The 24417-nt window shown below is 38.2% G+C and overlaps 1 long non-coding RNA gene across 5 annotated transcripts; it reads right to left on the bottom strand.

Moving 5' to 3' along the window:
- Positions 1-1037: 1037 nt before the first annotated feature.
- Positions 1038-24358, bottom strand: LOC142053396 (uncharacterized). 5 transcript variants are annotated; one of them, XR_012659204.1, is made up of 4 exons: positions 24085-24358; positions 22240-22397; positions 19611-19885; positions 9269-9548 (listed from the first exon to the last, which is right to left on the bottom strand). It is a non-coding gene; the product is annotated as an uncharacterized LOC142053396 (long non-coding RNA). The 5 variants fall into 5 exon arrangements; XR_012659202.1 differs by lacking the exon at positions 24085-24358 and adding an exon at positions 1038-5238 and having other exon boundaries at positions 9339-19885; positions 22240-24026; XR_012659201.1 differs by lacking the exon at positions 24085-24358 and having other exon boundaries at positions 22240-24026.
- Positions 24359-24417: the final 59 nt, after the last annotated feature.

Raw genomic sequence — 24417 nt, 5'->3', positions numbered from 1 at the left:
AAAGTCTTTAGGGATTAATGCACCCTCAATCATCTTACCAATAATCAGTTTGGGGTGCGCTGGACTGCATGTGGACAAAGATGATGCTCACAGGAGGTGGAGGGAGTAGAGGCTTCGTGTTAGGAAGCAGCCCTGGAGTGGGGGCTGCAGGCAACATCTCTGGGAGGGCTCATCAGTTGTTTCAGAGATAAGTCAGAGATAAGTCAGTCCGTGGCAGCAGAATCCAAACGACTCATTTTCCTCCTCCATCCTGTCACCTGCTGGGACCTAGTCCAGCTAGTGGCTGAAGAAGAAACATCAGCCCTGGGAGACAGACTGAGAACCCACATTGCACTGTCACTGAGGTCCTGGGTAGTTTAAGGTGTCGCATGAGTGTGGTATTGGTCTAAGGATGCTGCATAACCCAAAAGCTTAACCCTGACAAAAACACACCCCCTTGCAGATCACTGGGTCCTTGATGAAGGTATTGGCACTTCCCATGTCTCTTTTCCTCTCCTCTTGTGATGAACTAAAAGCTCTGTAAGCAAGGGTGATCGCTGCCCACAGAATATGAAGCGAGACAGGTCAGGAAAACCAGGCGAAGAAGAGAAAACAAAGGGCTGGGGCAAGGGATAGGACTTGGGTAGCAATAAAAATGTTAAACTGGTGACAGGAATATTGTCTTCTTACAGTCCAGGATCCGTGACTAAAGTACATCTCACCATATATAGCACCATATATGGCTCTTTTTTTTCTTTTCATATCACTTTTGGCCTGGTTGACCTTAATCTGTTTTAAGATACATTCTGATATTTATTTGTGGGTATTTCCCCTTTTTTTTTGCTTTGCACATCACCTATAATTCTCCTAGTTTCACATTGTACTTTGTTCTTGTCAGGACTGATTCAGTTGAGTTTGCACCTTTTTTTCCTTTGTTTTACATATTTGATTTGCACACTTTTGTTTTAATCAAATATTGATTGTTTCACTAGCGTCTGACCTCGCTCCACTAACTTCACCATATTTTATTTCAATGAATGAAGTTCTCTGTAGAGTGAGTAGCTATCTCTGAACCGATTTACTTTTTTTTTTTTTTTTTTTTTTTTGCAAGACCACAGCTTCCGTTTTGTTAGATATTATGGAAGTACAGCAATAGAGGAAGCTGTAAACACACTCTGCAAACTGACATGCCACTAATCCAAACTACCTAGTACAATAAAAAGGCATGCAACTGAAAGTCAGTTTACTCCTTAATGTGCTCTAGGTGATTTGATCTTTAAGGAGCATACAATAAAAGGTGAGAAGTAATCAATACAACACTGTCTGAAAAATTGCAGGTTTAACCACATACCTGTTGTCAAAAAAATTATCCAGGGGCAGAATACCCTATGAATGAAACCAACTTTTTCAAAAAATAAATGACCTGTTCCAAGCCCCAGAAGCTGATAAGCCACAAAACAGAATCTAGATGGCAATTACTCATTTGAACTGTAATATGTGCCATGAGTTTCCGTTTCCCGTAGTCTCTCCTGAGCTGGTCTCTTTAGGGTTCATTAGGAATGGCTTCGACTAATGGATTTACCACAGAGTCAGTCTGTCACTGTTTTGCTGTCCCAGTAGCCTCCTGATTTTTCAGATCCTGTTCAGATTGCCATGCCAAATGGCATCCACATAACTGGAAGACATGCCTTCAATTTCTGGGGCCTCACGCCTGCCGTAGATAATATCAAATGCTTTCAATTATATCTCTTGACAATTTCTGCTGCTGTTTCCAGGTAGGAAGGTCTAGATCCTCCTGTCTTCATCCCCACAAATAGTCAGCTCACTGTTCTCGCGGAGCACTGCCTCAAGGCTTTTAAAAATTGAAGTACAGTCAGACACTTAAAAATGGACCATAGTTTTCTCAGCCAATTGGCACATCTCAGCTTAACTGCCAAAACAGGGCTTTCACAGGAATTTCTTTGAGAGATCTTAAAGACGCGAGCAGGGTACTCACAGTAACAGGGCAGTCGTGATCTAAAGATTGGTTTTTGAATGTACAGAACGGTTTTCAGTCAAAGGGATGTAAAAGTTGAAGTAACTGGAGTGTTGTGGCGTTTTTTAGTCATTTTCAATAAAAATGTGTGGGTGAAATGGGTTTGACCCTTTATAAGCAAGAGTTACTTTTTTTTTTTTTTTCTTTTTCACATTGTGTGTGTGTGTCTGTGACCTCCAGGAATAAAAACAGCTGGGGATACCAAAGTCAATTCCCTTCTGCCTTTCTTTATATGGAGCTGGTATTTATAACGAGCCTCCAGTCAGCTCTGTCACGTTAAAATGAACTTTCTGAATTATTGTTGTTTGCCTGATTTCACAATCAGCCCTTTGCAAACCACTACACTGTCACTAGCAATCTGACCAAAGGCAAAAATTTCTTTAATGTCTAGATTGGTTTATGTTGGATAATCTCAACACCTTTCAGCAGCAGTAGTATTTAAATATAGGTGGAGTGGAAGATAACAGAAAATCTGAATTTTCAAAAAGCCTCAGGTATCCGCTTTTCTTTCTCATCTGCTGGAATCCTGTAAGTTATAAATGTTGTGGGCTTTTTTCTTTTTTATTTCTGTCTTGCTAATACTTTGTGTCATGTCTTGGGTGTAAAGGTTAGCAAGTTTTAAGACTGATGGTCTTTGACATAGGAAAGTGACCTCTCTGTTAGAAAGCCAGTAGGTTTATAAAGCTACATATGACTACTGTGTTTAAAAACTTGGGTCAAGAAAATTATCAATTTATCTATCAGGTATATCTCTGTTGTCCTTTCGATGTGGATAGAGTGTACAAACTATTGTCTTTTGGAGCAGCACAGGAATAAAGTGGCCAGACACAGTACCTTTACTTACAGCCTGAAGTTCATTTCCAGTTACCACTTCCTATATATTTTTCTTTACTTTTCCATTACCACCTCTGCTTACTGCTTTTCAAAGAAAGACAGTACCGGGTAGATGAGACTGGAGGCAGGGACGAGGGGTTGCCTCTGCCTATTGTCCATTCATCATCTTTTCAATCATCTTTCCATCCCCTCTCCTACAAAAACGAAAACCTTCACAAAACACTAGCTAGGTAACTCTTCTTCCCATATATATATATATCTGCTGGGGTAAAATAAAATACTTCCACTGTCTGTTTCTGGTAACCGTTAAAAAAAGATTCACAGCAGTTCTTTTTAAGAAAATGTATTAGGTATACAAAGCATTAATAAGGTTTAAAAAATAATTTTAAAAATTTTCTTATCTCTGGCAGCAACAGAACTGTTCAGCTGCTAGGGTCCAGGTCAACATGAGCTTTGAAAAAATGCCAGAGGTAGGCCACTGATGCGTATTACCAGGATAAATCCTTTCTTTGTCATCTAGTCTTCTTTGTGCAATAATGACCCATAGGCCTAAACTCTGAATAAGACGTGATTTCTTTCTAGTCCTATGATAGTGCAATTCAGACTAGTGCAATTAAGTCTGCCCGTAATTCTGCTTCAGCACTGGCAGGAGTTTTATCTGTTGCAAGGACAGTACAGCTCGCCCATGACAGGGCTGCAAGACCTTTGTACCTCTTCGAAGCAGCTCTGAATAAAACCTCACTATTAACCTCAGCCACTTGTCAAAAGAGTTATCAAAACTGTACATAGCTAGAATAGCTCTGTCACTGAGCTATAAATCAAGGGGGAAGAAAGGATGCACTCCCAATTCTCAGTTCCCGCTTTTCCACTACTTGAACTTGACATAAAACATGTGCACCACCAGAGGGCATTACATGCCTCAATAAAATGCAGACCGATAAAACAATTTGAAAGGAAGGGGAAATTCTTCTGGCCTTCTTAGGATATTGGACATCTTATATAACTAACCAAAAGCTTAACACAAACTGAACTATCCCAAGCACAGGGTCTATCAGATATTTCTCAAGTACTCATTCACTCCAGGAGCTCTTTTACCGGGAAAAATAGTAAATTAACTAGTTCTCACTTGTAAACAAAGGGTGAAACAAAACTATTAGAACTGAAAACATGTTTTTCCTTTTAAACAGATGAATCTGAGGAAAAACTAAGAAGAACATGTTTATTTTTTACCTAGTCATTGCATAGTTTTTGTTTTAATTTCTCCTACTGCTTAGCTAACACACTGCAGCCTTGTTCTACCTAGTGAGCCATGTGTTTATGTAGATTTTGCTTTACTATCAAGTAACACTGAATTCCATCAGCTGGGGAGCCAGTCTTTTGGATCTCATTAGTTATAGAAATATGGCACAGTACATTTGTAATTTTAAAATTATATTAGAAAAATAAATCTTTCTTGCTTTCATTTTACAAGTCTGTAATCTTGCATAAGTATCCTGAACATTTTTTTTTCATCTCAAAGAGCTTAACCTGTAGACAGCCTCTAAATTTATATCTATAAATTGTAATTTTATATAAATCAACAAAAATTAACATAGTCATTAGCAATGAAAGACAATGACTGGGGAAAACACAAAGAAAACAGCATTTGTCGTAGTTCTGTGCCGCTTTTCATAGCAATTGGCTTGTGTGCATTTAATTTTTTTCAAAGTCTGAGGGTTTTAGCAGCCCTTGAAACGATCCCTTGATTTCAAACACGAAAACAACTTTGTCATGAAAAACCAAATTGTTGATCTTGAGATTCGAAAAGAAGTTCTCTCACAAACATTTTTCTACCAAGTAATATCTTGCTACTTCATACTACTGTTGTATTTCTGTTCTTCAGGTAGAAGTAGGGTCTTCAGGGAAAGCAATACAACAGGAGAGTTCACATACTAATGCATCAATGCGTAATTATGTGTTACCAGATAATCTAATACACACTTCTTCAGTATAGCACACTAGCAATTTTCTAGAATGATCTTTTTTTTAAAAAAAGAAAAAAAAAAAAAAAGAGGGTAAAGAATCACTTTTAATTCAACCTAGCAGACAAAATTTGGAAACATCTGTAGTTCTGAAATGCATTAAAAACAATGCTTACTGAATAAACTACATAAAGTAACACATTGCTTTCTATAAATATACTGAATTACCTTTGAAGTTGTTGATGAAACTTTGTTATGTAAGAAAAAATCTAAAATGTAGATAAGTCATCAAATACTAAGAATGAAAAGCGATTTCTTCAGTGGAACACTTTTTTTTACACAAGGATGTACAGAATATGGTAGCCAATGATCGTTTTATACAAAGCATTCCAGCTCTTCAAGTTTGTAGATGAGTACGTAACTTCAGATCTTAGAATGTAAACATAACACAGTAATTATTTGTTTGTTTACAAGGCAGGCACATGCAGTGACCTAAATCTATTGCTTGGATATCACAAGTCCATTGGGTCATTTTCAAGGTGATTTACAGAATACCATTTCTGGGTAGGATGCACTCACTTGCCTGTCCATCCAGCATGGTTTTGCTTCCTTACTTGAATACTGGCATAGCAAATTAATAGCTTATCATAATGTATCTATCAGAAATGTAACATCTGGAAGTACAATGTCTACATTTAAGTCCAATTCCAAAATTAAAATACTATTTCCTTCTGCTTCAGAGGACCACAGGAAAAATGTCTTTCCAATAAAAGGATAAATGCGAAGAGACAGGTATACAAACACACACAGACACTTTGTGTATATTTTCCTTATACTTATTTCAGAACTCGGCAAAACACTTCATTGGGTGTAGATGAGAAAAGCCCTTGTCCAGCTAAGCCTAAAATGATCTTAACTTTCAGCATCATCTAGGCTGCTCTACAAACAGGAAGGACTGTGCTAGGAAGCAAAAGCTAATTGGTCTTGAAAGCAGCTGTCCTGACAAGTAGAATATATATTCACGAGAAACTATGGGGCAATATTAATTCAAACTCTGAGGTTAATAAGGATAGTATTTGAAATGTAAAACTCTCTAACACAAACAAAAAAGTTCTTTGAGGTTAAGCTTTGATGTTTAGTGACTGTTATCCACAAAGACTGTAAGTCAGTGAACTACAACTCAGCTCAAAGCCCATTTCTGGATACGGCAGTCCCATGCCACACTGCTGTAAAAGCTTAGGCAGGTGCTCTGAAATTCGAGCTATCAAAGTCAAGGAGATTGCTCTCAGGATAAAAAAAAAAATACCTTGTGCTTCATGTTGGAAGGAAGAGGTGGCAGAAAGTCGTAAAAATTCCTTACATTTCCTACTGCTTTTTTTGACTTTTTAAAAATGTCAGCTGCGTATCACAAACACTGTGTAACCCAGTTGGCATGCAAAGAGATTAATTTGCCTCATGTCAGCCAATGCCTCTTAAGTAAAAACTTCTGCAGAAATGATAAAGAAAGACTTACGTATGTGGTAAATTTTCACCCTTATCTTAACCAGTAATAAACTTAATGAAAAGTTATGCTCTCTAGCCAAAAGGCTGGCTTTCGACAAATGTTTTGAATAGTCATTGTTACTACATCATTATCACACCTGACTCATGAATGGGGGGGGGCTTTTTTTTTTTCTTTTAACACCATTTTTTCTTTTTGATAGACAATAGATAGAAGGGAGTTGCTAAGAGTTATCCCAGATTATAGCAAATCCTGGACAAAAGTGAAATTTAGTTTAACCCACATGGGGAAAAATATGCTGCCACGACTACTGGTGCCGAGAATAGGAACTGCAGGTCAATGGCAGCAGCTGGAGGGAGTCTAAAAAAGAGGTGAGAGGATAGAAGTCAAGAGCGTGATCAGGGAAGAGAGGCCTCTGCATCAACTTGTAAATAAGCCCTCTAATAACGTCTGCTACTTTGTTAGCATTTGAACAATTCAGACTGAGATATGAAAGATTGTTTTAGCTCCCTTCTCTCTTATGCAGGTCCTGGATGGCTTTAAGCAAAACACTTCTTATCTGAATAATGAGGATAAGAATAACAACATTTATCTATCTCAAAGGGCTGATTATGAGAATAAATTAGATGCTCAGATGTTACAGTAATGCGTTCCAGTAAATCAAAAAGAAATTTCAAAACAAAATAGATCACGTTTACATTATTTTTAGAAACCTACAATTCAAAATTCCCTTTTTGGCAATCATAAACTGTCTGTACGTAAGTAAGGAATTTCTGGATGGTTAATCCCAAAAATGTGAAGAACACTTATCAGGGAATACTTCAGCTAGTTGACAGCAGAACAGATAAAGAGGAGACTATTAAATTATTAAATGACCTACACTACAGCTTCTCATACGCAGTTTTGCAGCTGGAGAAGTGACTGCTAGGATGCTTAGTTTGGTCTCTTCAAAATGTCTACAGTGAGGCTCTGGTTTGAAAAGTGATTATGTAAAAATAGCACTTCCTACTCAGCAGATTTGTTCTTGTGTGCTTTAGTGGGGAGAGAGAAAAAAGAAAAAAAAATCACTGCGTGTCTTCACTGCTGAGCCACCGTATCTCTGGGGGAAGAGACTGCTTTACTCCAGTTCATGCAACTTCATCAAAATCACCAATTTAAAGCTATAGTGTACCTAAGCAAAACCTATCATTTCAAAATTGTGCCCTGCATAACCTCATTACCTTCAGCTGAATGGAAATGAATGAAATGAAAGGAAATAAATCCTTCAGACTGAAAAATCATGATTGGATTTCCTCCAGCTTCCTATCATCACCCAAACTAATCAAGCTATTTCTCCCCCAGGTGGAAAATGAAAAGAAAGAAAGAGGTGATGATGATCCTTTTTTTAAAAATTTGGCAGGTAGTCTCAGAGCATGGAGCCCAGATAAGTTTCAAGAGGTTACATGAGGACTACAGAAGGCTAATAGTATGATAACAGCTGCTAGTACAGGGATGTAAGCAATGAAAAAACCAGATTCATGCAGTTTGGCCAGCCTGTTGCCAGGGTTGCCAGACTCCTGAGTGATGGAGTGGGCTTTACCACTATCAGCTGCTTCCAGAGGATCAATATATCACAACAAATGTTCCTCTTTCAGCCTTTCAAAAGAAGTCGTCTTTATCAGTATGATCTTTTTCCCCAAGAAGAGCAGATGAAGAAGCTCTTGTAAAAAGTAAAAAAAACCAAAGTACAATTCTTAACACTGGAAAATGCATACTTAGTATCTGTCTAGAGATTTGAAAGGATACTTTGATCATTCTTGCCAATTACATACCTGTTAGAGGCAAGTGTATTTACATATTTAATATTCAGCTAATCTCCAAAAACTTCTTTGATCAAACAGACATGCCATTTATCCTCAAACGCTGTGCCAAAATCTCATCTCTAGATAGCCTAATGTGTGAAGTGATGAATTTGTTTTTAAGTCTTTTACAGAATGCCTTCCATTTTTCACTTCAGATTAAAACACCTACCCTTTTAACAAGTGTATTGCCTCTCCTGAACACTATCTTTAAATATAAAAGAAATCATACCAGAATGGTTCCCTTAGGGTTTTGCCTTTTGACATTTCTCTGCTCAGAAAACTTCTGAGAAGGAAAACTAATGACATTATGCTTGCAGACACAATCTGTTTCTAAATGAACAGAAATGTCTACATATTTTTCCTTCCTATCTGTGACACATTCTAGTGTGCCTTGTAGACACAGATCCTGAATGACCTTCACTAAGTCCCTGAAGCAGCAGGCTTACAAGCTTGACTAGCCCTAGAACTGCAAGTTCTGTGTTAGGGTTCCTGCACTCACTGAAAATGGAAAGATTACTTCGTAAGTCTGCAGGAAAAAAGCGCAAAGGTTCTGACAGAAGCCAGTCCAGCAACAGAGGTTTTGCAACAGAATCTGGACTCAGGTCTGTTACGTTAGAGCTAGACATGACAAATCCCAACCCAAAGGTGTCATATTTTTGTGATCAAATTGTGTTCTTACGTAATACGTGCTTTCCAAGCAATGTCTAAGCTTGTAATTCTTTTCTTCTTCAGCGCCAAGCCTTCTCTTAGATATCCTCAAAAAACTCCCAAAATGAAAATCCACCCAAAAGTGGTTTATTCAACAACGAAAGAGATAGAAACACAGCATCACGATTCCTTTATGCACTTAGAATGGAGTATTTGCTTTGAACCTCAGACTGGGTCTTGGAGACCTTTCAAGTACGGTCTACATGTATACTGAGGAAGTACTGGGCATTCCTCTCGTTACAGTACCAGGCATTCTAGCAGTAGGGAGTTAAGACCTCTGGCAAGTAAGGCATACAGTCCGATAACTAAACTGTAATATAGCTGGAGTCACTGTCAGCAAAGCACCCCTTTACAGTCCTAAAATTGAAGTGCCACGATAGAGTCTTTTAGAAAAAAACAAACACTGTCAGACGTGCAGGATGATTTTATTGTCAAGTCCTATCAAAATTACTCTAGTATTTTCCCAGACTACTCCTTACCATTGCCACTTTGGGGAGCAAGTGTATGAGGCTGCGTATGCAGGCAGCTCTGGTCTATCCCACCACAGTAGGCTGGGGTCCACCCATCAGCAGTATGTCTCATCAGAGGCACTCAGGACTTGAAGGAATAACCGGTTTTGTACGATTGTTTCACGGTGTGAGATGCAACTGTACAGACTTATTTGAGCATGGACCGCACAGCTCGCTAACCTATAAGATGCAAAATAAACAATCAAATATTAGAGAGAAACAATTACAGAAAAAATGCTCCTTTGTAGAGTATAGCAACCTTCTCATCCTCATATCACAAAAATATTTTGGAGGTTGTAGAGCATTTTTTCTAACCAAGGATTAGATCAGCAAACAGTAGAACTCACTACAAGAATACAAATAATATTCTTTAAAATTTACAAAGATAAAATTAAATAGCCTTCAGCAAGAAGGCTTTTTTAGGGTTTTCTTTCCAAATCACTAGACTGTTTTTTTTTTTCCCCTTAGTCAAAAGACTCATTTTCTTTGCAAAAGTGTTTTTTTTTTCTACCTGGGAAAAATGTGTAGAAACAGTTTTACTGAGAAGAATTCTGACACTTTCCTGGCAAGTTGCAGTGATGCCTGGTGAAAGTAGCTAAATTTTGCTCTGGAAGAAATTTGCAAAAACTCACGAAAACAGCTTTTGAACTCATCCAAATGTCATCCCCCTAAAGACAAATCTAAAAAGAAATGTCAGGATTGTAATTTTTTACTCACTTCAGGAACTCCATTTGGTATACTGCCTATACGTTAAAATATTAAATATTTTTTTTTTCCCCACAGAAAAACCACTGACTTTGAAGTGTTGGTTCTTTTCTTTTGAAGCTGCCCAAACTGGGTATCTATCATATAATTTATCCAGGAGACTGTTTTGCTTCTAGCAATCTCACTTTGAAGCCTCCAAAATCTGGTAAGACCTATTGATGGGAAAAAAACAAAAAGTTATGTTTTTGGTTTTGTTTTGGTGAGCACTCCAGTCATGAAAAGAAAGTCCACAAGAAATTTGCATCCAACTAAGGAGCATGACAGGGACTTTAAACCATCTATTCCTGACAAAACTTATCTTCAGTGTAATGCTTTTTATATCCCCTGTCTTCATAGTTTATCTTCTAAATGAACTTTAGAAGCCTCTCATTTAAATCCTTCATGGGTATAACCTGTTAAAAGGTGCTTCAGATGACAACTTCATAAAGGCTGATCACGTGAAAACAGAACAGAACAAGATGAGAAGAAATTAGAGTATTAGTCTTGGGTTTCCCTATTATTTTTTTCTAATTCTGAGAAATTTGTTTAACCTTGCTGTGCTTCGTTGTGCTCGCTATGAAATAAAGATAATGACACATGCCTATTCTACAAAGATCTAGGAAAATTATTATCTTTACACTGAAAAGCTATGGGAATGAAAAGTATCATTACTTCACTGTTATTTAATTTTATTAAAAATTAATCTTCAACTCCCATTAAAGTTTTTGGTTTTAAATATAACAAGAGTTATATTTAAATTTTCTCTATGGGTAAAGCTGTTTACTTATTGAATTGATCGGCAGATCCAAGTCCTTTTAGAAAAATAGAGTCCATCCTCTGTTTCAAGGAATAAGAAGCCCTATCAAGTTTTTAGCACTGGTTTAGTTTGGATTCTTCCCAGCCATTTTGTAGTGTTTCAGGTCTATGAGCTTTTGGGTTTTGCTAGCATTACAATGCTGCTCTAGTAATTACACTGTGAAGAAAAATAATCTAAAAATAAGCTAAAGAAATCAAGCTCTCTGGTGTTAACTTCCCAGATGGGAGGAGAACAACAGTAGGATGCTGACTAAACACAAATCTCTCTGCAGCTTTTTAATAAACATTCCTTAATACAGTGCTGACATAAATAGGCAGTTTCAGATAATTTTTTGTTAAATATGAATCTTATGACAGATCCAAGGTCCCACTAAAATTTACTAACAATTAGGAGTAGCACAACATAACTCCCTCCTTCCTTTGCACCAACCAATGACTGTATTTCTGAAAGCAACTCTTGCAAAATAAGAAGAGTTGTCAGCAGAAAGATTTCTACATCAATATCACAAGGTCAGAAGCTACTTGATCTATTAAAAGGGAGCATTGTGATAGTGAGCTACACAGGTGAGATGCGGTAATAAAATCATATAATAACATTCCCTGTTCCCAAAGAATTTACACTCTATTATTAGGCAGAGGAAATAATGAAGAGATTTTGGATGTTACTGACCTTTGCAATAACACCACCTTTGGGTGTTACCTGACCGTGTGACCATTTCCAGAAAAAAAAAGTGTGCAAGAATAACCCTAAAAATATTTAGAGGATGCTTAAATAATAACCATCACGGAATGGTTTTACTAGAGTTAATTTTTTTGTATCTATATTTATATTTTAATAAGTTTTTATCGCTTCCAATAAAATGTAGGTATTGAGTAAGCTGGTTTGAAAATCTGGCAGCTGGTTATAGTAGGTCAGATTTACATCCTGGTGCGCTGGAACGTTTACATCATGTCTCCCTAAGAAGGCAATTGGCATTATTTGAATGCTGGGTCTGTACCTTGCCGCGTTCCCATGTCTTTTCCTTTCTGTGAAATGAAAAGCATATTTCATCCTCTAACTAGAAATGTCTTCAGACATTACAGTCCCCTGCAGCTCTGAGTCACAAATCAAGTACTTATTACAGTCTGGACTCTCAGTGCCTGATTGCGTTTTGATTCCCAAGTTCTGATTGCGATGAATGGTGTCGCTCTTCTGCAAGAGCTAAACTAGTTTTAAAAAGCCACACAGACACTGCAACCATATACTTAGTTTGTTTCTGTTGCAGAAAAATGATTAGCCTGTGATAAAAGAAATTAATTCTAATGTTTGAAGGGCATCAGTGAATGAATTAAATGAAGGTTCTGTAAGACTTCTCTTATATTTAATCACCAGAATAAAGAAGAGCTACTGTTATCTTCTGCAATGATCCTTCCTGGCTGCAGGGTAGAAAGTCAGAATAAAGAAAGGTAATACATTGACTTTATTAATGTCAGCGGTAGTAAAGATAGTACCAAATGAAAGGCCACAAAAAAAGCCTCAGGGTCACTTGGCTAGATGAACTTGCAACAGCAGTGTATGCACATTACAGAAGGAATTGAAGCTACCCTGACAGCCAAGGTCTAACCGGCCCAGAAGTTATAAGCAAGAAATTTCACAAAAATTTTTAAGGATATGGGATAAAGTTGGTTTGAACAATGTCTAAGGCTGCTTCTGTGTCATAACAGAGAAGAAAAAACCCTAAACTAGAATCCAAGAAAGTATGCCATTTGCAAAATTATTCAGAACAACCCTTAGATGCCTATGATGCATCTTTCATTGTGGCTTTCTAAAAGCTGTTTCTAGTGAATTACACCAGAAAATAAGATGCTTCTACTGTCTCTTCTTCACAGCTGAAGTTCAGGAAATTACTGCAATCCCTTTTTCTTTTATATTTCTAAATATTCCTCTAAAGATTCTGGCAACTTTTGGAAGGTATTAGACTATCATGAAATACATTAAGAGCTATGCAGTAGCCTTCATATAATTTTTTTTTGAATGTTAAAAGATGTGTACAAAGAAAGTAGAGTGTGATTAAAGAGCTTTAGTTGTGCAGGGTCTTTTTGTTTTATATACCTATTTTTCATCTGTCTGTGTAATTTTACCCTTAATACAGAAGTATATGAAGAAACCCCATGAACCCAGTTGGATACCAAATAATATCATTTGTCACATGAGTTTTAGCTACGTGCTTATTTACATGCTGCTTAGTTTCTAGTGGCTTCTACTGTCCTAGAGACTCGAAACCATTTATGCTATTCTATTCGTAGGTCTTAATCACTAACTTTGTGTCATTATGGGTTCAGTTTGCTATTATATGCCAAAAATACAAATGGCTTTATTCAGGTGTTTAAAACACATTGAGAAAAAGTATCAGTTACCTTCTTAGAGAAAGGAAAGTTCTTGAGCTTCATTTCCCATTCTGCAGATTAAGCCCTCTTTCTAGAGAACAAGAGCTTTAAATCAGCAGGGCTCTGCAATTACCGACTACTTAGAAGCCAAAGTGAGATTTAAATGTAAACGTTTACCTGCCACAGACAGATTTACCTGTAATCTAGAGTACACTCAGAGTTCTGTTTTTTCAATAGGAAATGGTTATGTGAAGCACTGAAACACCTGAAAATTAGCTAGATACAGACTTTAAAACCAGGAAAGCCAACGGAAATAATTAGTGGGCATTCTCTAACATTAACAAATTGTTCAGAATTCTGTTAAATAAAGTTCCATTCCTTGAGGGAGGAAAAAGAGGTTTGTATTATCCTTGCATTTTTGCCTGCTTCAGTAGCAGGGTATTAAGTCATACAGAGGCAAACGTAGCACATAATTAATTGTATTTTTTTTTTTTAATATACTAAGACTTTAATTGTTGCAGGATCAGATTCTGCCATTGCTATAATGTATAGCAAAATGTTAGCAGAATACACTTATACTTTTCTATCTCAGAGTCCACTGAAGACTTTCTTGCCACTGAAAGGCTCAACACACACACACAAGAAGAAACGCCATGTAGGTATACCCTCACACTTGCATGTAGCCCCACTGATTTCAGGCTGTTATTTTACTTGAGAAGTTGCAGACTTCAGCAGAGCAATTTTCACACTATACAAAAACCCAATCAAATAAATCTTCGTCTCTCATACATGGGTTTTCTTCAATGGATTTTTTTCTTTTCATCTAATTGTATGAAAAAGTAGAGACTAAGTAAAACAGTTAAATGCATATAATCCCTATGAAGATGTATAGTTGTTTTATTGCCAAGTATTTGATTATTTAGGTTTTTTATTTATTGGGGTTAGTAGAAAATGGAGAGCTGCCAGGAAGCAATATGAAACAATCTTTCACATGATGTAAAGGGTGGAGACTTCAGCACTGATTCAGATCTTCTGGATTACAAAATGCTGTAAAAAGTCCTGTAGCTGCACACAAGAATGAGCTGGCTTTAACACGATCTTCCACTAAGAAGAAGTAAGGGGAAAACACTGGCCTTCGGCATTTACTCAAGGCTTAATGCAAGCATTGGTCTGCTTACTTGTCCTTGCCTTGCACATTAAGATATATGCATTAGGCCAAATAAAACAAATGAGAAAGATCACAAACCTATTTGACAACAATTATCCATATAATTTCTACAAGAGACCTAATGCCTGCTAAGGTAATCTGAAACAATCAGAAGCTTTTTAACTTGGTGTACGTTAGACATGACTAATCAGTACGATCTTAATTTGGCTATTATACCCTGCACTCATGTATTCACTGCAAAGTTTGGCCTCCCACCTTATGTCATGACAGAGCTCCCTTTGGGCTTGATCAGTTGAAGAGCTCAAAGTCAGGGCTGAGTGCAGCAATAGGCTGTAATGGCCCTGACGAGCCCCACCTGGGACAGCCACTCACAACCCCTGCCTGCGGCCCCAGAAGATCCATTTAGCCTCAGGCTGCTCTATGTTGTAGGTGTACCTACCATTCCCATCCCTGCACTGCTGTTCAGGTTTCCTGGATTCACCTTATATCTAGCTTGTTGTCTTGCTTTTTGCCTTATGTTCCTTGGACTGTTCATAGGATCTGTTGCTGTTATCACCCTGCGTTGCTTATCTAGCTCAGGTGCTACTGGACTGTGCCCTGGCAATGAGGGCACTGCTCATCCTGTGCTGTGGCTGCTCTCATCTCCTGGTTTGCCTTTAACCTTAGAGTCTTGCTCTTGCTGCTCCCTGGTACTCAGTGGCTACCATTCCAGTCAAAAGTGAATCTCTCTTAGAAATGAGGCACCTGAAAGCACTCAGCATATCATGCAAATAGTTATGCCTGGAGGAGCCCAGGTCTACCACTCTTAGGATGAGCATATTTCACTTACAAGATTTGCCCTCAGAATATTTTTTTTTCTTTTCCTTCTTTAGCTGCTCTTGCTTTTCAGAACCTTTCTAAAATGTGCTAGTGACACTTCCTCCATGATGCAGACCTACGGTCTAGTTGTGCTTCAATCTATATGGCTTTGTATGAGAATAGCTGAAGGCAGAAAATATATTGCAGTCAGTGCTAGCAGAAACAGATGCAGAAAAGACCAAAGAGAGGTTAGTATAGTCAAAAAGAGAAAAAAAAAAGTTAAAATCTTGAGCCTTGTTTTGCACTAGTCTCATTAGCTATTTTATGCAACCTATTCTAACTTCTTAGATCCCGGTTTCATGTCATGCTCTTTTCCTTCTCTCTCATCCTTTGTTTCCTGCCTTGTCCTTTTACCCACCTTCTTTCCTTTGCTCTTCCTTAATCTTCCCACTAACTTTACATGCCATAAAGTTGTGAACCTAACCGTATGTTTGCTACTGCCATATAGTTCACTCATGTATATTGCTCCCCATAGCCGCATTCAATTAATTAATTAATTTCAATGGCAGTATCTTACTTAGCTAACCTCTCATAATTTTTACCTTTCTCACCAGTGCTTCAAGAACTGGAAGAATAAAACAGGGGAGAATATTCGGGCCATTTAATTTCTTCCACTACATACCTAAAGGTGTGGTGTACAGCCACAGATGAGGGATTCTAGGAAAGCATTGTAATTAACTGGTTGAGACCAGATCTGTTCCAGAGATCCTTTACATCTCTTGACAATCTAGTTTCATATAACTTATAAATAATGTGCTCCTCAGACACAGTTATGAAGTTTCACTTTGACTGCCCCAGCCATCTGCACATACATCAAAGGCTTAACAATGGTCAACTGCATCATCCAAAAAGCAGATAAAAGCAAAAAAATTGGTGTAAAACCTCTGCCAAATTTGGAGGAAAACCTCAATTGTTTTTTTGGAAAGCATCAAGAGTTTGGATGCAGCCAAAAGAAAATAATGTTTTGTTAGAGACATTTAAAAAGCAATCTGCGTGCTGAATATTGAGCACAAATCTTTTGTTAGGTCTGTTGGATCTAAAATATTCTTTCTCTGTTTCTCATAAAAATACTTAAAACGTAGAATATTATATAGAATATAACTTTCCTCATCTTTCTTAAAGATAAAAGTAGCATGTAAGAAATACCTACATAACAGATTGTCCCTGTAAGTAGATCGTTGGTCTTAAAAGCTTCTGAAATTGTTGTTACTAATGATAGTAAGAGGGCTAATGATAGTGTACTATGAACCTATATACAGAAGAGAGGCTCGACAAGTTAGATGTTAATTCATACAAATTAAATTACATATAATTCCATGTTTGTTTAACGAAATCGGGCAAACTTACAGGCAAATTATTTAAGATACAAAATACAGTAACTTCCTTTTAACATGAGTCGTTCAAGGGAAGCTCTTTAAACTGTTTGGTTTCAAACTATTAATCATGGTGGCATATAATTTTTCTCACTTCAAAGGACTGTGTTGCTTCTAAAGAAAATAGCAATATAAATTTAGCAAAACACCCTATTGATTTAAGCAAAGGATGACACAGAGTCTGTTGTTGACTCGCTGTCAGTTACAGCCAGAGACAAATCAACATATTTCCATGGAGAATGTCTCGTGCTTGCAGTTTACAGTCAATGACTAGGACAGAGGTGATAATGTATGACACTTTCTGATGACACATTCACTTTGTATCCTAATATACCTCTGAGACAAGTTACAAATGGTTGAAAGCAGAAACACTGAAAGAAGACATTTCTTTTCCCATCATGGGTCATGAGAAAAAAAAATGGAAGTAGGTATCCATAAACTTTTGAAAGAATGGCTTAATATACTATATTATTTGTAAAATATCATTACAGATGAATAGGTTACTTCTATACATGAAATCTAAAAGACAAACACTTGTCTTGGTACCACATTCTAAAATATTTTTTTAGCATATGATTGCATGACCAGATTTTATTTTATAGTACATCAACCGTTACCTAGATGTGATCAGTTTGTTATGTCTATGAACATTTGGTTATATACCCACCAGTGACTACACGCCAGCCCGTTGCTATGATCTCAGGCTTGTTCTTAACAGAAGAAAAAAACCAAGAAGGCACAAGCAGTAAACTGGAAAAGTAATCTGAAGAATGCCAGACAGCTGATCACGAGACACATCCTTGAGACCAATGTCTATGGCCACAGATTCCATTTAATCTCATTTTTAATTTCATTTCAGTAATTTTCATCTTTAACTTAAAATATACGTACTTTTTTTCTAGCATGGACTTTCCATGTTTCAAAATATGAAATGAGCATAACTTGTACTCTGACAGCTAAAATAACTTCTGGCTCTGTGTCATCCTTTGCCTGCAGCCAGAAGCACTCCCAACCTGACTGCTCCAGGAGGCCTGAGAGTGCTAACACCACCCTAGCAGAGAATTTCATGGCAAGGGAAAAAAAAGCCTCCTGAGCTTTTCTAACCAGATATATGCAGGTATATCACTTTTGGTAATTAACACTGCTATTTTTGCTTACTCAAGTCAACAAAAGAAGTTTCTGCTACTATTGTATCTCTTTTCCTCTGACTTAAATGGGGCAGGAGAGCTGGGATGCACAGATTACAGGCATGCCAAATAAATATATGTGACTCAAACCCCAACACATTTTATTTGAAACTGATCCTGTGTTCTTCAGAACAGCACAATCGTAGCCCACAGCACATGTAACACTGTTCAACTGCTCAATGCAATTCACGTCTGAGAAGAGTGTATTTCAAAATCTGCAGCAATGAAAATCTCTATTCCTAAAATTACAAATGCCTTAGCAGGTTATAGTACCAACTGTCTTCGTGAAGGGGGGCAGGAGAAGGAGAGAGTGTGTAGTACTGAAAGAAAACTGAAGTGGCAAGTTTAAGACTTAAGACCAGTAGGAATACTCTATGAAATCAACTGGCACATAGACATAGCCTGGAGTAAATGATGATTTACTCCTTTTAAAGATGCCTTTTCCCATCAACTAGCTCTGGAGCTCTTGGGAGACATTATTCTGATCTAAAACTTGATCAGCATATAACCATTTTTATCTAAGACAGTTATGCTGGGTTTGTTTACTCAAATGGCAGATTAACAAGGCTGCAGATGCAGAGACACTAGAGCTTGCATATGTAGATGTTACCAGTCTTACGGGGGAAATCTTTTAAGTCTCACCTGTCAAAACACCACCATACAAATGTGACTAAACTACTTCCAGAGCCAGGCCACACCTGAAAGCTGTGTAGCTGCATTCCAGTTTCAGAGGTCCACATCAACAGCCTACAGAGCCAGCTGGATGTTTCAGTACTCATCAGATCTAGGGGTTACAATGTGATATGGGACTCTGCAGTCACACTAGTCCCTTACAGCTTAACTATCAGTGGTTTGGTGCTGTATCTGCAACTGAACAGACTCAGCTTGGGTTTGGCACTCTGCGGGCTGGTTCAGTTCCCTTCCTGGGAACTTGAACACCGCTTACTATAAAACTTTGGAAATGACATGATGGCTGCTGGGATACAGATGACAGCCACAGAAGGTACATTCCACATCTAGGAGCAAAGAATGCAAAAATAAAACATTTTAAAAATATGATAGGCAGGCCAAACATGAAGGGTAAGACAAACTGCTTTCCAGCAGTTTTTTCATTACCTTTCCCTCTGTGTTACTTAAAATTTTCTCAGTAGTACAGTATTTTTTGCTCTGAGACAAGATGTTAATGTGGGAAGACCAGGTCTGCACGAGAGAAGAAAGCCACTGCAGCACTTGTCCATTTCAGAGCCCCCTTCCTGAAACAGGCTACGCCAATGACAACATATGATACAGTGCGAAGTACGTGCTCACTGTATCCAATTGCCAGAAGTGACATCTACTGTAGGGAGCAGAGGACAGTATCTGAAAACTGTAACTGCTACTTATACACGGTTTCTGTGCTTGTAAAACCGACCAGTCAAAGCTTGTCAAGAAAGAAAATCCACCAAAATACAGAAGGCAATGTAAAGAAAAATTAAAAAGACAAAGGAAGAGCTCAATACATATACTGTATGAAGGCAAGAACATCAGGCAGATCTCAGTACAAGAAGGCATACAAATCAGACAGAGAGAATCAACTATGATTTTAAAATGCTTGATAATTAAAGATGAAACAAAAGAGCAGAGTGAGATTAGATTGGGGGGAGGCAGTCCAGTAAGACTGAGGAAACTAGAGAAAAAGATTAGTTACATGTAAAATAAATGAGAAACGGGATGTTACACAAAGACTTACCAGAATTTTTAAGTTTTAAACATAAATTAAAAGTATATGCGTGTTCAGTGTAGTTTCAGTATGAAGACACTGGTTTTTTTTATTTTGTAGAATAGAAGGAAAGCAGCAGCTTCTGATTTCCGCATCAGTCTAAACACTGGACTAAGAATAAGTTCAGAAAAAATGGATTCTTCCCATCCTCTTATGCTGCTTTTGGTGAAACTCTTTGTCCAGTTCTTCAGCTCCATCATTTTTAATTTCTAATGTCTCTGCAACATCGGCCATGGATTGTCCCTCTGATGCGAACAATGAAAGAAACAGAAACAGTAATTACCGTTAACTCTGAAAACTCTGGTCCTACTATCTTTCTGAGGACAACTTTTTGTTTCTGCTCCATTGGTATAGTGGAAGATGATGGATATTTTCGATAACGAAAAATATGTGAGAAGAAACCCTATTAAATATGTAAGAATTGGCAATATTACATTTTTCACAATTATTTTATTCAGTTGAACCACTGACTGCTGGAACTATTTGCTGGGTTAGAAATTTATAATGTTAACACTTCTCACATCTATTTTAAAAATGACTTTCAATTTTTGTCTTAGCTTTTTGTCTGTCTATGATGTAATATCAGGTACTACCCACCCAGATCTTTTTATCATCCCACTCAAGCCAATTCATCTGAATATATAGAGAGAGTCTATGGTTTAAACAGAAATGTAACCTTAGCTTTATGGATTGGGTTATCTACTTACATTTCCATAGAATTTTGATTGTAACATATTCTATGTTGGTTCATTTCAATTTTACGACTCTATTGGGGTATTTTTTTAATGATGGCTTTCTGGACTACATGCAGAACCAACACTACATCCTGGTTTATTTTTTTATTTAATTTTACCACCTTCAAGAAGCATCAGTTGAAAAACTCAGGCAGAAGTAACCTCCAATAAAGAAGGAATTCTGATTGTTTAGATCTCAGGGCCACCATCAATTACTTCTTAATTATTTTTTTTCAAGCTGACTGAACCTCTATATAGCTAGATACTAGTTATAGCAAATGCGATTGAAGAAGTTAAGTGCTGACATTCAGAACAGTTCTTCAGATGTTTGTCAGTAAGGAAAACAAATGGCAGGTAACCCACAGAACAGTAAATATCCATAATTAAACCAGCTACATTAGGATTTGTTTCTACGTATTTGCACACAGTGTCTTTTTCACACATCTAACGTGGAAGCCAAGGCAAAAAAATAAAGATAGAATGAAAAATTACCAGAAAAAACTGGTTTCATTAACTGCAGAAAAGAGCAGAATCAGAAAACAATCACTGTTTCAGAACGATAGTAAGTTATGAGTACTTTCTAAAACATTGTGTCAACATTCAAATGAATGCACTACAGTGTGGAATAACTAATTAGAAAGAGAGCTAAGGTGTAGGCCTCTTATACCCTTCTCCTTGCAATGGCTTTCCATAGCTAAACAAGCGAGTGAAGAAATTCTTGCTTGGTATGGATAATACTTAAGAAATCTAAACATTAAGAAATCCAACAAAACATTATACTGTCATAGCTTTATTAAAATTAGACTGTATTGAAGAACATAAAAAATATTTTAAACACTGTCAGCCAAAGCTCTGTCAAAAATCATCCATCTCTAACAATAAATTTTCAAGAAAAATACTTGTTTTGTATATATTTCCTGTAACAGTTGAAAATATTTAAAAATGGTTATTCAGTGACGCAGAACATAAGTTGAATCTGACTCAACTTAAGTGCAATAATATGTAAATGGTTTTCATTAACTAAACTGAGATGTACAAAAATATAAGCAGTGTAAATTACACATTATTTGTTAGTTCTGTGTTGACAGGATTACGTTCAAGGAATGCAGTTTGCACTTCACTTCTTTTAAGCTAATGCCACTTTTAAGAAGGTCAAAATGCTGTTTTAGTCTAAAGAGGAACTTTTTTCTACATAGGTATATTTAATTTCTTATTTAACTAATCAATATATGTGACATAATCTTTATTTGAAATAGTTTTCATTATAAATTGCTGTGCATATCTAATTTTCTTTTCAGTATGATAATGGTTAAGTCTCAATACTTAACCTTAATTATCCCAAGTAGCAAATTTCAAATTTAGCTAACAAATGGCAGTCTTGAATACATATTTTTCTGTTAGGCATCTGAATGGTATAACCTCCACCAGGAGCACAGACTGAAGACAAACTGTAGTCTTCCACCTAGTTCAAACTTTATTTGCATGATCATGAAAACACAAGAGAGTATCAGAATAAAGTATTGAACGACTAAATAATGCCTAAATCTGCAGAGACAGTAAAAAAACACCAAACTTTTACAGATTAATTAAGTTCTGGGGCTACATTAGCCTATACAACCCATTGTTTTATGAGGGTGAAAGGATGTTCACTGTGCTTCAGTTAATAAGCACTCTACATGGATTTTGAACTCAGCGAATTTATATCTAGAGCTTTGATGGGTCTGTCATTTAATACTTGAGATATGTTTTTTGAGAATATTAACTTACACTGAAATGAAAAGAAAGGTTACCCAAATTACGCACAGCTCAAATTTAAAATAATGTGACAACAAATATAGATAGATACTGCAATAGAAAATATGTACCTTACTTCTGTTTAGATCATGGATGACAGGAGTTAGAGTAGATCTGGAGAATCATGCATGCTTGTGTACAATTTTCTGTGAGACCTGAATGCTGAAGCTTCTTTTCAGCTCTAAGAGAAGACAGTAGAATGCCCTTCCTAACTGGATATCCATGTCCACTGTAAATGGAAAAAAAAATGGTATTGGTTCAAGCATAACATGGTAATTTATAGGAGAGAAAAAAAAAAAAACGCTTATCAGAAAATTCCCTTAAAATTAAATGAGCCAAATCTGGCCATAACTTCTGTTCTGAGTGAATACTAATTAAGAGCACCTTGTCTGACAGGTAATGAGTAGGAGTTGGTCATGCATGAGAAGATCTAGGATGTGATGGGAAGAGAGGGAATGAAAAAACAGGAAACCCTCATACATACGATAGGCAGGGAATTACACACACTTACTCCATCTACCTAAAAGTTCTTAACAGAAAAAATATTCATACTCAATGCCAGAAAAGATTAAGTTTACTGTCTGAGGGCAAGGTGTATGTGAATGTAAAAATGGAATTTTTCTCCTCCCCTCCGTTTTTCCCATGCAAGGGCAGAAGAGTTACAGCAGCAACAGTATAACAATTTGTAGGATTATTTGAATCCCTCGGTCCAGCTAACAAAAGACAGAATTATTTCTCAGTCATAACCCAGCAGAAACTCTCCCCCTTGTTTACAGTTACCTCCACCTCAGTTGTTGCCATCTACAACCATTGTGTGCTGCAGATATTAACTAATTCTGTGTGTCCCTCCCCCGTCTCCCCCCCCCACCAGAGTAATACTCACTCCTGGCCTCTTACCAGCTACATTTTTGTGTACTTTATTTCTCAGGGCTTTTACTTAGAAATCCTGTTCCACCAGTACTCAAACTTTGGCTAAAGCTCAAAACTTTATGCCTCTCAGCTGCATTTCACAAATCTCAATGCTTAAACCACTCCAGATTGAATTATCTTTGTAAATGTCATCAAGTTACCTAAATTGGTGTTTTTACTGTAATAACCACTCTAGATCTTCAGGTTTTTATATCCAGTAGCCTGATAATCCATAACACTACACCTTTTGCCTGATCACTTGGTGAACATGAACTTGCTGTTACACAAGGGTGAATAACATCCATTTTCTGATACTGATCTCTAGTGTTTCATTCCTTTCCTCCATGGAAAACTGATTAGCCAAGCTGCTGCAAGCCCTGACACCTGTGTACTTTTAATTCTTCAAAACACCAGGAGCAGCCTACTTTCCCCACTCTCTGATTCCCCAGCTCTCGCGTCATTCCTCCAGCCTCCTTTGAAACCAAACACGACACGGTGCCTTGAAAACCTCACTTGAGACCAGGCCTCAGAACGACCCAATACTTTCGATCAACCCAAGCTTTCCCCGCCTGCCCCGGGGCCCTGGGCTGCCTCGACCTCCGCTCGCTCCCGCCTAGTCCCTTCCACGGGCCTTTCGCCTTTCCCTAATCCGAGTTTTCACTGGGATCTCTCTTCCTTCCTGGAGTTTTTCAAACTATCTCGTCTCTCAGAGCATCACCAACATCAGAGCCTGAAGTCCCTTCCCTCGGCGGGGGGGTCAGCACCAGAGTCCCCTCGTGAGGAGCCCGACAGAGGCGGGATCCGGGAGACGCCCGCCCGGCCCCCCCCTCCCCCTCGCTCATCAGAGACAGGCGAAACCGCCGTAAAATTAGGAAGGCCGGTGAAAACCAGAGCCAATTTCAGACGGGCACTGGGGACCTCGCGCAACTTTCAAGACCCGGGGCTGAGCAGCTGCCCGCCCTCCTCCCCCTCCGCCCCCGCCCGCAACGCGGGGGGTTGTTTCGCACCGCCCTTTCTCCGGTACGAGAAGCTACTCCTGTTTTCCTTCCTCCGCGGCTCAAGGGAGACACGGGGGCGCTGGTGACAGGGACGGCGGCGGCCCGGCCCTACTCCCAGGAAGGGGCCGCCGGCCTGGTGGGGGACGGCGGGGAGCCCGCGCCCGGGCGCCGCCGCCACGGGAAGGCTCCCCACGTCCCCAGGCGACTGGTGACGAGCGCCGTGAGCGCCGACCTCCCATTGGCTCTCGGGCTGGCAAAGCACGGCCAATCGCGGCTGGAAGCGGAGCGGCTCCCCTTCCCCCTCCCTCCCGGTCCGGGGGGGGTGGAGGAGGTTCGCCGCCG

This window comes from Phalacrocorax aristotelis, chromosome 2, assembly GCF_949628215.1.
Source record: "Phalacrocorax aristotelis chromosome 2, bGulAri2.1, whole genome shotgun sequence".
Taxonomy (NCBI): domain Eukaryota; kingdom Metazoa; phylum Chordata; class Aves; order Suliformes; family Phalacrocoracidae; genus Phalacrocorax; species Phalacrocorax aristotelis.
The sequence above is the reverse complement of the archived record's forward strand: the minus strand, read 5'-3'. Positions and strand labels throughout refer to the sequence as shown.